The sequence below is a fragment of the Equus caballus genome, chromosome 8, assembly GCF_041296265.1.
Source record: "Equus caballus isolate H_3958 breed thoroughbred chromosome 8, TB-T2T, whole genome shotgun sequence".
NCBI classification, from domain to species: Eukaryota; Metazoa; Chordata; class Mammalia; order Perissodactyla; family Equidae; genus Equus; species Equus caballus.
Genome location: NC_091691.1, coordinates 61218394 through 61231228, shown reverse-complemented (window position 1 = coordinate 61231228; position 12835 = coordinate 61218394). Strand labels below are relative to the sequence as shown.

Genomic DNA, 12835 nt, shown 5'->3' with positions numbered 1-12835 from the left:
GCAAAAGAAACCAGGAACAAAACAAAATGACAACCCACCAACTCAAGAAAATATTTTCTCAAAATATATAACGAACTCATACAACTCAACAACAACAACAAAACAACCCAATCAAACAATGGGCAGAAGATATGAACAGACATTTTTCCAAAGAAGATATACAGATGGCCAAAAAGCACATGAAAAGATGTTCAACTTCACTAATTGTTAGGGAAATGCAAATCAAAACTACAACAAGATAGCACCTTACACCTCTCAGAAAGGTTATAATTACCAAGATAAAATATAGCTAATGTTGGAGAGGATGTGGAGAAAAGGGAACCCTCATACACTGCTGGTGAGAAGGCAAACTGGTGCAGCCACTATGGAAAACAGTATGGAGATTTCTCAAAAAACTAAAAATAGAAATACCATATGATCCAGCTATCCTACTATTGGGTATTTAACCAAAGAACACAAAATCAATAATCCAAAGAGATTTATGCACCCCAATGTTCATTGCAGCATTATCCACAATAGCTGAGACGTGGAAGCAACCCACGTGCCCATCAACTGATGAATGGATAAAGAAGATGTGATGCGTGTACACACACACACACACACACACAATGGAATACTACTCAGCCACAAAAAAGGCAAAGTCGTCACATTTGCAACAACATAGATGGACCTTGAGTTATTATGTTAAGTGAAATAAGCCAGACAGAGAAGGACAAACACCATATGATTTCTCTCATCTGTGGAAGATAAACAACACATGGATAAAGAGAACAGATTAGTAATTACCATAGGGGAAAGTGGTGCGGGGGTGGGCAAAAGAGGTGAAGGGGATCATATGTATGGTAAAGGATAAGAGAGACTATTGGTGGTAAGCACGATGCGGAAACTGATACATAATAATGTACACCTGAAGTTATACAATATTATAAACAAACATGACCTCAATAAAATAACCGAAAAAAAATCAAGTGGATGGAGCGGTGCCAAATTGGAAGCGGTTAAGAGCAGTCAGAGGACAGGAGCAGAGGAAAGACCTATATAGAGAACGTATGGAAGCAAAGAAAAGAAATTTTTGATTGGCTATAGCTTAAAGCATAGGTCGCTGTCTGTGACTGGTTATCTTTAGGTTTTGATTTCCTAACTTGAGGCATTTACAGGCTTACATTTTGGTTTGCTTAGTAGGCCAACGTGGCATTAGAGCCACCAGTCTAATGGCCTCCTTGTTTAACCAATTTAACAATGGTCAGATAAGTTTGACAAAGTCTGAGAACCAATTTGCCTTTTGGAGAATCAAAACTCATGTTAGTATACTAAAAGCCCTGTAAAGTCTTGCAGTGAAGAAATCTGTTTAGGGACTGGCCCTGTGGCCAAGTGGTTAAGTTTGAGCACTCTGCTTCAGAGGACCAGGGTTTTCCCAACTTGGATCCTGGGCGTGGACCTAGCACCGCTCATCAAGCCACGCTGAGGTGGCATCCCACATAGCAGAACTAGAAGGACCTACAACTAGAATAAACAACCATGTACTGGAGGCTTTGAGGAGAAGAAGAAGGGAAAAAAAAAAGATTGGCAACAGATTTTAGCTCAGGGCCAACCTTTAAAAAATAAAGATGAAATTTATTTAACTAAACATTTCCAAAGATTGGCTATAGAAATTTTTTCTGTATTCCACACATAACATCTACTAACATCCTCCAGTACTGGGGTTGGGTGAAGCACACTTTCATCTATGCTGTCTTGGCCTCGGATTTCTACTGGCAGTTGTCATCTTGGAGAGTGCTAACTCCTGTCTCCAAGTGTGATCTACTTCAGATTATTACAAAGAGGGGACTATGGTGTGTGCATGGAGAGAAGTGCAGGCCACCGACAGGAAGGAAATAACAGCGTATGTCGATTTGCTCAGTCTCAGTCTACTACTCAGGATCAAATTGCTCCACCATGTCTTGCGTTTGATCACTCATTTAAATCTCAGGGTTTCTTCCAGGCCTGTGGTTAAGACCTCTTCTCAAGCTTCCTCCAATCAGGGCATGCTAAGGTAACTAATTTGGGGCCAGCATGTGAGATCTCAGGGCCTTCCCTCGATAATTCTTTCTGCAGCTCCACTAGTATTATATAAGGAGCTCTGAATTAATAGCTAACAGTCTTAACATCTAGAATGATACAGTATTTAACTAGACTGAGATATGTATTGTAAGTTTGGACTAGTTACTTAACTCTTCCATGTCTCCGGTTACCATCTCTAAAATGAGGAGCTTGGACACTGATTTCAGAGATCCCATCCTGCACCGATATCTGGATCTTTAATCCTGAGTTCTTGATTCTTTACGATAATCTGGAAACTTCTTCCCTCCAGCTTTTCCTCCCTTCCTCCTTTCTTGACTTTCCAAGTTTTTTTGAGGGTCTTCTCTTTGCCAAGCATGGTATCAACTACTGAAACTATGATGGTGAACAAATAATTTTTATGTCCTGTTGCCAGCAACCACCTGGACAAAATGGTAATTCCTAACTCTGTCTGGTCTTGGCCCATTGCATTTTGACGAGGGCATTCTTTTACCCGCTCATTGTCATTACTACAGAAAACATTTCTTCATTTCACAGAAACATCTACTCTGCTCAAAAAAAAAAATATGACTCATATTTACGTTAGAAAATAGATCATGCCAGTTTCCTGTTTGGGATGCTTTCCAATATAACATAGTGCTTTGTCCCTTTGGAGAAGAACCATGATATCAATAAGTGCCACCACCACAGAAAATAGCTGGTCAAGGTCCGTATTATATTCATGCTCTGAATAAGTCCTATCCAGTGGAATTCTGTTCAGTCAAGAATGACTTCTGAGCAGCTGATAGATTGATATAAAAATTGAGTCAAATGAAAGTGATTACTGATGCTAATGTAACTATTCCTTAAAAAGGGTAGAATATTTGTGTTAAGACTAAATATCAAATACTCTGAGAAGGTAGATACAAAATTGAATGTCCTATAAACCTTTAAACATATGTTCTGCATGTTTTCTTAGAAGTACACATACATGCAAAGAAAAAGAAAAAAACAAACCAGAAGAGCATGCTGACTTTTCATTTAACAACATTCAGATGTACTTTTGGAGTGACTGCTACATACATGGCAGTCCCCGTAAAACTTGTTTTTAAAAAAATTCCTATTTGTTAAATGACCTTAAAGAAAAGTACACTCTCCAGATGATGGAAGATAATAGTTGCATTGTGCTTGTACTGGTCAGATCACATCTGGAACACTGTGTTCAACTCTAAGCACTGCATTTTTAGAGGAACATAGACAAATGAAAGTATTCTCAGAGAAGTGAGGGAAAAATGGAGAGGGAACTTAAAACTGCGCATAAACAACTGCTAAAGAGGTTGTGTATTTTTAGACTAGAGGAGAGCAGATTATAAGGGCACACGATAGCTAGCAAGCTCTCTTCAAATATGTGACAGGAGGTGGCATTCTTACTGTATATTGCTCTAGAAAGCAAAACCCAGACAAAGGGTAGAAGTCACGAGGAGATACATTTCACAACCTAACCTGTAAATTAGATCTTTGCTGTGGTACTTGGTCATCAGAGATAACCAAGTAGAGGCTCGATGATCACTTGGCTACAATATTGTAGCTTTTAATTCTGTTTTGAATATTAGATTGTATGTTTCTTCTTGCACTTTGGTCAATGTGAGACCCAGAATCCGATGAAGGAATTAGGCCACATTGTACAATTCTACAATACATTTGAAAAGCTTTAGCTGATACAATTTGATACCCAACCTAGGTCTTTTTTGGAACCATGTTACTCACAGTTCTAAACTGACTGGAAAGTTCTGCCTGATCTCATTCATATTTCTGATCTATATTTCCAAGCATAAGTAGTATAAAATATATTATGACCTCAGGGACATAATTTGAAGATAAATGTAACTTGCAGAGCCAGAAATGTAGCCTTTCAACTTTTTAAAAATTGAAACTTCAAGAGTATTTTCCTAAAATAGATTGAGCTCAACTCGCCCTGCAATTTTCTGGAAGAAACCCTGTTATCAATTTTCAGAGAATTATCCTGGGAAGTGCTGTCTGACTTTCAGAAGTAGGATGAAAATCGTATCCCCTTGTGTATAACGTCCTGTGTGTGGGTAGAGTGACTCTGTAAAGTATCACTCATGGATGCATTGCTTTGAATGAGGGATGGGGGTATGGGTGACAGGACAAAGTCAATGAATGCCTGTGGGGTAAGGAGGGTGAGGAGAGTGAGGAAGGAAATACGTGATAGGAGGGTGGAGTCCCGTACAAGGGGAGAGGAAGAACTGGCGGTGCCACTGCAAGCAGCGGTTACAGCAGTCAGCCCAACAGTTGAGACCGTGCACAGATGCATGCAAGGAGACTGTGGAAAGAGCAGGATCTCCTTTCCTTTCCAGAAGGGCACTTAGATGGATGAAAGGAGAATTGCATACTCTCAGATTTCAATCCACTGGTGTTGAAGAATAGAGAAGCCTACAGATTCTGATGATGGTAATAATACTGCTTTATATTTGAATACTATCTTATATTTTTCAAAGTTCTTTCACATTTTATGGGGCCAAATATAACATTGTAGAAACTTTAAAATATTCTTGAAATTTTGAGAGTCCCAAACCTGCTTAATGGCTGCCAAATTCAGGCTATCAAATGTCTTTGTAAGGCCAGTGAATTTAGTGGGTATCAGTGATGATCTCTGTATTTTGTTTTTGCAGCAGCTAATAGAGAGACCATGTCCCCAACTTCACATTCTGGCCCAATGTGTAGTTTGGAGGATTACAGTTAGTTTTGTGGTGCAGAATACTGTCTGGAGGAAAATTTGGCCAGGGCATTGACTCAATTGCTTGAAAGCATGAATGGCAGGTCCCGGCTGCAATTTGTACATTTATTCTAGTTTATTCTAGTAAACTTTATGTCCATACGGTTTTAGGGCTTGTGCCAGAGATTCCTCAAACTAAAGTAGAAATGCTGAGTATTATTTTTCAAATTAACATTCTTCATTCCCTGTGGTCTTTCTCAGAAAACGCCAATACTATTATTTCTTAAATACAGTATTAAGAATTCCATTCAGATCCATTTAGCAAGTATTTATAGAGGAGAAAGTCAAAATACAAGATATGACATTATAAAGAGTCATGGCAACAGAAGGGGTACGGCATACAATAAATAAGAGGAGGGAGTCAAAGCCTGACTATCAGCGTTTAAATTCTGACTCTACCACATACTATGTGGGGTTTCTTGTGTGAGTCAGTTAATTTCTCTGTGCCTTGGTTTCTTCAGCTGTGAAGTAAGGACACACTTCTTAGAATTGTTGTATATTTTCAATGAACTAATATGTGTAGAACACTCCAAAAAGTGCTGAGCCTTTGGTAAATGTTGTTGTAAGTGGTAGTTATCATTTTTCAAGGATGTCTACTTGGAGTTCTAAGAATTCAAGCAAAATTTTTCTTAAACTTATATATTTTGGAATATTAGGGAAGAATTTTAGATTCTACACCTTTTAAGAAATTATACTTGTTACTGTTTTGGAATTTCATATCAATAGACAAACAAATATAATAATGTTTAGATATTTTAAATGAAAGAATTTCATTAAAAAAAATGAGAGACCTTAGGTACCTGTAAAAATGAGAGAATTCAGGTATGTGTAGATTAAGGGACTTGCCTGAGACGTGAAAAAGAAAGACTATATCAAGGATTTTGTCTTCTGATAATCCTAGAGAATTGCTGAAACATGTAAACCATAATCCTTAACAAAAGTAAATAAATACCCAGAGCCAATTTTGGATCACAGGTACTATTAATACTTTCACAGTCTTTGGTGTTTTTATAAACATGGCTTTAAATGCAAGGTAAGTTAAAGCCCAAGGTGAGTTTAAATAAAGTGAGCTGAGTCATCTCACCTTCTGGAAAATCTACTCATTTGCTTTTCCACACCAGCAACCTTAAGACAGTGTCTATACATAGGCAAGGTAGAATGATTAACTGGGGAAAGAAAACCATATAATTCAAACCAAATGACCCCTTTTGGTCTAAACTATTCAAATAACTATGACTAAATTCCTTGTTCTTTGTTTTATTTTGTTTGCTTTGTTTTGGAAACTTGGGGATCAGCAGGAAAAGTGAGTGAAAAGGACTAAATTATCCAAATAATTGTCTCAATTTTCTACCCAGAGATAGTCAGTGTTGATCCTAAACATAGATAATAGAAAGTGCTGTGAAAGTGTTTTGCCCCAAAATAAGAACCCTAGCTTCTGTCATTTCACGGTTATGGCATAACTTCTATTTTTTTTTTTAGATTGGCTCCTGAGCTAACATCTGTAGCCAATCTTCTTTTTTTCTTTTTTCTCTTCCTCTTCTCCCCAAATCCCCCTGGCACATAGTTGTATGTTCTTGTTGTAGGTCCTTCTGGTTGTGCTATGTGGGATGCCACCTCAGCATGGCCTGATGAGTTGTGCTACGTCTGTGCCGAGGATCCAAACCAGCGAAACCTTGGGCCACTGAAGTGGAGCATGCAAACTTAAGCACTTGGCCACAGGGTCTGCCCTTCTATTTAATTTTTATGTTTTAAAAGTATTGCCATTATTAGATATTAAGAGGTACAAACTTCCAGCATAGGGACTATAGTCAATAATATTGTAATAACTTTGTATTTTGACAGAGGGTAACTAGACTTATTGTGGTGATCATTTCATAATGTATATAAATATCAAATCACTATGATGTATACCTGAACCTAATAGGCTATTGTATGCCAATTATACTTCAATTAAAAAACAAAGTATTGCCATTATTAAGATGTTTACTTTAAGCTGCTATTAGCCAAAACCCATATTTGCAGTGTCACTACTACCCATCAGCAGAAAGCAGGGCTAGCATATTGATTTCTAAATGCTTGTCTAGGAGGAGAAAAAAGGTTCAGACATGAAGTGTCAGAAAGGACCTAATTTTCCAATGTGCCTGACTTGGGTTTTGCCTAAAATATAAACACAAGAATCACCAATCAATATGAAACTAATTAAGGGAGTTCTTTTTTTTTTTTTTTTAAGATTTTATTTTCCTTTTTTCTTCCCAAAGTCCCCCCAGTGCATAGCTGTACATTTCCAGTTGTGGGTCCTTCCAGTTTTGATATGTGGGATGCTGCCTCAGCATGGCCTGACAAGCAGTGCCATGTCTGTGCCCAGGATCCAGCCACTGAAGCGGAGAGCATGAACTTAACCACTCGGCCACAGGCTGGCCCCTAAGTGAGTTCTTAATTCATAGAAATGAAATAGCTAGAGCAAAATCAATTATTATTTGCCCCTACCTGAAAATATTAGAAACCTCTTAATATTTGTCACCATTGTTGATGTGAGCAAACTACCAACTACCTTAATTGATATTGACAAAACATGACTCCTAATAACTTCGGAATTGTTCTCTCTAATTGCAACTATCAAATTTTAAGTTTCTTTTCAAATTCATGTTGACTCATGAATGTTGACTCATTAAAAAAATATCTAGGAGCTGACCCAGTGGCATAGAGGTTAAGTTTGTGTGCTCCACTTCAGCAGCCCAGAGTTCACAGGTTAGGATCCTGGGTGTGGACCTACACACCACTTATCAAGTCATACTGTGGTGGCATCCCACATACAAAATAGAGGAAAACTGGCACAGATGTTAGCTCAGGGCCAATCTTCCTTACCCACCCGCCCCCCCCTCAAAAAAATTCTAATGAAAAAATCATAATCATGTAGAATATGTTATCTGACAATAACAGAATTAAATTAAATCACAAATAATCTTATTTGCTACAACAAAATACCACAGACTAGGTGGATTAAGTAACAGAAATTTATATGCTTACAATTCTTGGGGTTGGAAGTCTAACATCAAGGTACCAGCAAATTTGGTTTCTGGTGACAGTTGTCTTCCTGGCCTGCAGACAGGCACCTTCTTGCTATATCCTCACACTGTCCTCCCTCAGTGGGTGTGTGAGGAGAGAGAGAATGCTCTCTGCTGTTTATTCTTATAAGGACACTAATCCTATTGGATCAGGTCCCCATCCTTATGACCTTATTCAACCTTAATTTTTTCCTTAAAGGCCTCATCTTCAGATACAGCTACATGGGAGGTTAGGGCTTCAATATATGAATGGGAGGGGGACACAAACATTCAGTCCATAATATTTTAAAAACCTAAAATGTTTAGAAGTTAAACAACAAACTTTTAAGTAATCCACAGGTCAAATAAGAAATAACAGGGGTCAATTGGAAAATATTTTAAACTCAATGACAATGAAAAGACAAGATATCAATTTTGAGTGATACATTAAGGTAGTGCTCAGAGAAAGATTTATAGCTTTAAATTCTTGTATTAAATAGAAGAGAAGTCTAGGATCAACAATCTAAGGTTCCATTTTAAAAAGCTTTGAAAAAGAAGAGCAAAGTTAATCCCAAAAATGTAGAAAGCAGGAAATAAAGCTAAGAGCAGAAATCAAGGTAATAGGAAGTATCAAACAATAGAAGAAATTAATAAATATAAAAGCTGACTTTACATTATTCACTAATTATGTTAGTAAAAAGGTTAGCATAGGGAGTGATGTCAGAATCATGATGGAGTGAGCTCTCCCCTTAGACTCTCCCCTCAAGATACAATGCAAAGGATATTTATATACCAACAGAAGACATTCACACAACACAGAAGACATCTGAAAGACTCACACAACCTTATGCTTGAAGGTGGAGGTGCTGGACCCCTCAAAGGAAGTGGAAGGAGGTAAGGGAATCTCCTCTCCTTCCCCCAACGGCAAGGACCCTTGGCTCTGGACCATCAGCAGCTCCGAGAGGAAAAGGGGGAATGGTGGCCCTGCACAGGAACACTTTCACTCTCCAAGTTCCCTCACAGCCCATGGGAAAGCATGACAGAGAGCTAACTAAGTTACTGCAGGAGTGTCTTCCTCAAGCTAACACTCCAGGAGAGCAGACAGCAAAGGCAGAGGAAGAATGCCCCAGGATCATGCAGGCAAGAGAAAGTGCCCCTCCCCCTGAGCAGTGCTTCACCTAAGCCAGTTAGCCAGATAGCCTGCACACAGAGAAAAGAAGTGGCTATGAGCCAGCAAGCCAGGAACTGTAGCAGGCTCAGAATACACAGCCCTTGACTCCCACCCCATTGTCAGAGAAATAGCCAAATCAATTAGGAAATGCACCATAAGGATTATAGGTACTCCAGAAAGAGAAGAGAAGGAAAATGGAGCAGAAACCTTGTTCTAAAAATTAATAGCTGATGAACAGACATTTCTTCAAAGAAGATATACAGATGGCCAATAGGCACATGAAAAGATGTTCATCATCACTGATCATCAGGGAAATGCAAGTCAAAACTACACTAAGATATCACCTTACACCCATTAGAATGGCAAAAATAACCGAAACAAAAAGCAACAATTGTTGGAGAGGTTGTGGAGAAAAAGGAACCCTCATATACTGCTGGTGGGAATGCAAACTGGTGCAGCCACTATGGAAAATAGTATGGAGATTTCTCAAAAAATTAAAAATAGAAATACCATATGACCCAGCCATCCCAGTACTGGGAATCTATCCAAAGAGCTTGAAGTCAGCAATTCCAAAGGTCCCATGCACCCCTATGTTCATTGCAGCATTATTTACAATAGCCAAGATGTGGAAGCAACCTAAGTGCCCACCAACTGATGATTGGATAAAGAAGATATGGTGCATATATATATATATATACACAATGGAATAGTACTCAGCCATAAAAAAAGACAAAATCGTCCCATTCACAACACCATGGATGGACCTTGAGGGAATTATGTTAAGTGAAATAAGCCAGGTAGAGAAGGACAATCTCTGTATGATTCCACTCATACGAGGAATTTAAACATGTAGACAAAGAGAACAGATTAGTGGCTACCAGGAGAAAGAGGGGAGCGTGGGGGGTGGGCACAAAGGGTGAAGTGGTGTACCTACAACACGACTGACAAATAATAATGTACAACTGAAATTTCACAAGATTGTAAATGATATTGTTAGGATCTCAGTTCTACCCAAAATGATCTATAGATGCAACACAATCTCAGTCATCATGTAGTCGGGTTATTTTTGTAGAAATTCATGAGCTGATTCTAAAGTTTATTTTAAAATGCAAGTGACCTAGAGTAGCCAAATAATTTTTCTTATGTTCATTCAAGAGATATTTATTGGGCCTGGCCCCGTGGCCGAGTGGTTAAGTTCGTGCTCTCCGCTGCAGGCGGCCCAGTGTTTCGTTGGTTCGAATCCTGGGCGTGGACATGGCACTACTCATCAAACCACGCTGAGGCAGCATCCCACATGCCACAGCTAGAAGGACCCACAACGAAGAATATACAACTATGTACCAGGGGGCTTTGGGGAGAAAAAGGAAAAAAAAAAGAAATATTTATTGATAGGTGCTATGAGACAAAGTAATGTTAAAACAAGAAGAAACTTGGAGGCTTAAAGGGCCTGATTTCAAGACTTAGTATAAAGCTATGTAATCAAGACGGGACAGTACTAACACAAGGACAGACATAGGTCAATGGAATAGAATAAAGAATCCAGAAATGACCTTCAGATATAAGGTACATTGATTTTCTACAAAGGTGACAAGACAATTCAATGGAAAGGAAACTCCTTTTAGGAAATGATGCTGTAATCTTGATATTTGTATGAAAAAAAATTAATGTTGACCTGTTTGGAACCACTTACAAAATTGACTTGAAATGGATAGTAAATCTAAATACAAAAGCCAAAAATAATAAAACTTCTAAGAAAAAAACATAGGAAAAAAATCTGTGTCACCTTGAGATGGTTTTTCGGAGTAAATTTTAAAAATTAAAGTATAAAATATCCAAGAAAGTATACAAATTTAGGTTTACTGATCACTGAAGTTTTATAAATGAGTACATTTATGTTCTCTCTCCCCAGAACAATTACCAACACCATAGAAGCCTATCTCATGCCCCTTTCTAGTCAATATTTCTCTGTCAAAGTTAACCACTATTTTAGCATCTGTCATTATAGTTTAGTTTTGCTTGTCTTTTATTTCATATACATGGAAACATATAGTATGTCTTTGTACATGTAGCATTAGTTCGTTCTTTTTGTATAGTATCCTATTATATGAATATACCCCAATTTATCCATTCTATTGTCAATAGTCATTTTGAGTTTTTCCAGTTTAGAGCTAGTATCAATAAACTGCTATGAAGTTTCTTGTACCAATTTTTTGGGACATATATGGGTATGTGTTAAATACATATTCGAGTGGAATTGCTGGGTCCATAAAAGTATGTTCAGTTCTATTAGATAACTGAGATGTGACTTGTTTATGTTTCTGAGAGAGTTATGGTTTAGGCAAGCAAACCAGTAATGGATTTATTTCATTCTCAGGATTCCAAGTGTAAAGAGAAGCAGAAGCCAATGGCACTGAATCAACTGGAACTCCCAATAGCAGAATATGAGAGTTGCCGTTTCTCTACATCCTTGCCAACACCGACTATTGGCAATGGTGTAACTCTAGCCATTACGGTGGGTAACAAATGATGTGGAACACCCTTTCATACGCTTATTGGACATTTGGATGTCCTCTTTTGTGAAGCACCAGTTCAAATCATTTGACTGTTTAAAAACTGCATTGTCTGTTTTTTCTTATTGGTTTGTAGAAGTTCCAAATATATTCTGGATACAAGTTTTTTGGTGATATATATATATATATATAGCAAATATTGTCTCCTATTCCGTGACTTGCGTTTTCCCTCTCTTAATAGTATATTCGTTAAATAGAAATTTCAATTTTAGTCAAGTCCAATTTAGCAATCTCTTCCATTATGTGTCTTGTGTTATGTTTAGGAAATCTTTGCATATCCTAAAGTCTTAGGCATGTTCTCCTATGTTATACTTAAAAAGCTTTCTTTTCTTTCACATTTAAGTCTATGAGCACCTGGCATAGATTTTTGGTGTCTGTATTTTAACTTTGTATTCTCTTCCACTGATCCATTTGTCAACACTTGAATCAATGTCACACTGCTTTTATACCTTTATTTAAAAATGTTTTGATATCCAGTAGTATAAGTTCTCAACTTTGTCCTTTTTCTTCAATATTAAACTTGTTATTCTTAGCCCTTTATATTTTGATATAAATTTTAGAATCAATTTCACTAAATTTTCAATTTCCACAAAAAAATTTTCTTCGATATGGGAAGAATAGTCATCTTTAAAACATTGAGTCCTCGGGGGCTGGCCCCGTGGCCGAGTGGTTAAGTTCGCGCGCTCTGCTGCAGGCGGCCCAGTGTTTCGTTGGTTCGAATCCTGGGCGCGGACATGGCACTGCTCATCAAACCACGCTGAGGCAGCGTCCCACATACCACAACTAGAGGAACCCACAACGAGAAATATACAACTATGTACTGGGGGGCTTTGGGGAGAAAAAGGAAAAAATAAAATCTTAAAAAAAAAAAAAAAAACAACAAAAAAAAAACATTGAGTCCTCAAGTCCATGAAGATGACACACACCTTGATTTATTTGATTAATTTTCTCAGTGATGTTTTGTTGTTTTCTGAGTATAGGTCTTGCATATCTTTCACTGATTTTTTTTCCTCAAGTATTTGATGTCTTCTGCTATTATTAGAAGTTATATTGCTTTAACACTTTATTATCTAATTTTTTTTTCTCGTGTATGGAAATACAAGCGATTTTTTTATATATTGACCTTCCACCTAGTGACCTTGCTAAATTCACTTATTGGTTCTAGAGGCTGATCCAAGATTCTCTCAAATTTTCGTGTACTCAGTTATGTCATCTG

General features: G+C 37.7%; 1 long non-coding RNA gene across 1 annotated transcript; it reads left to right on the top strand.

Annotated features, from left to right (window-relative positions):
- The first annotated feature begins 4292 nt into the window (after positions 1–4292).
- On the top strand, positions 4293–12510 carry LOC138925389 (uncharacterized). Its single transcript, XR_011441469.1, has 3 exons — positions 4293–4509; positions 6418–6554; positions 11424–12510. It is a non-coding gene; the product is annotated as an uncharacterized lncRNA (long non-coding RNA).
- Positions 12511–12835: the final 325 nt, after the last annotated feature.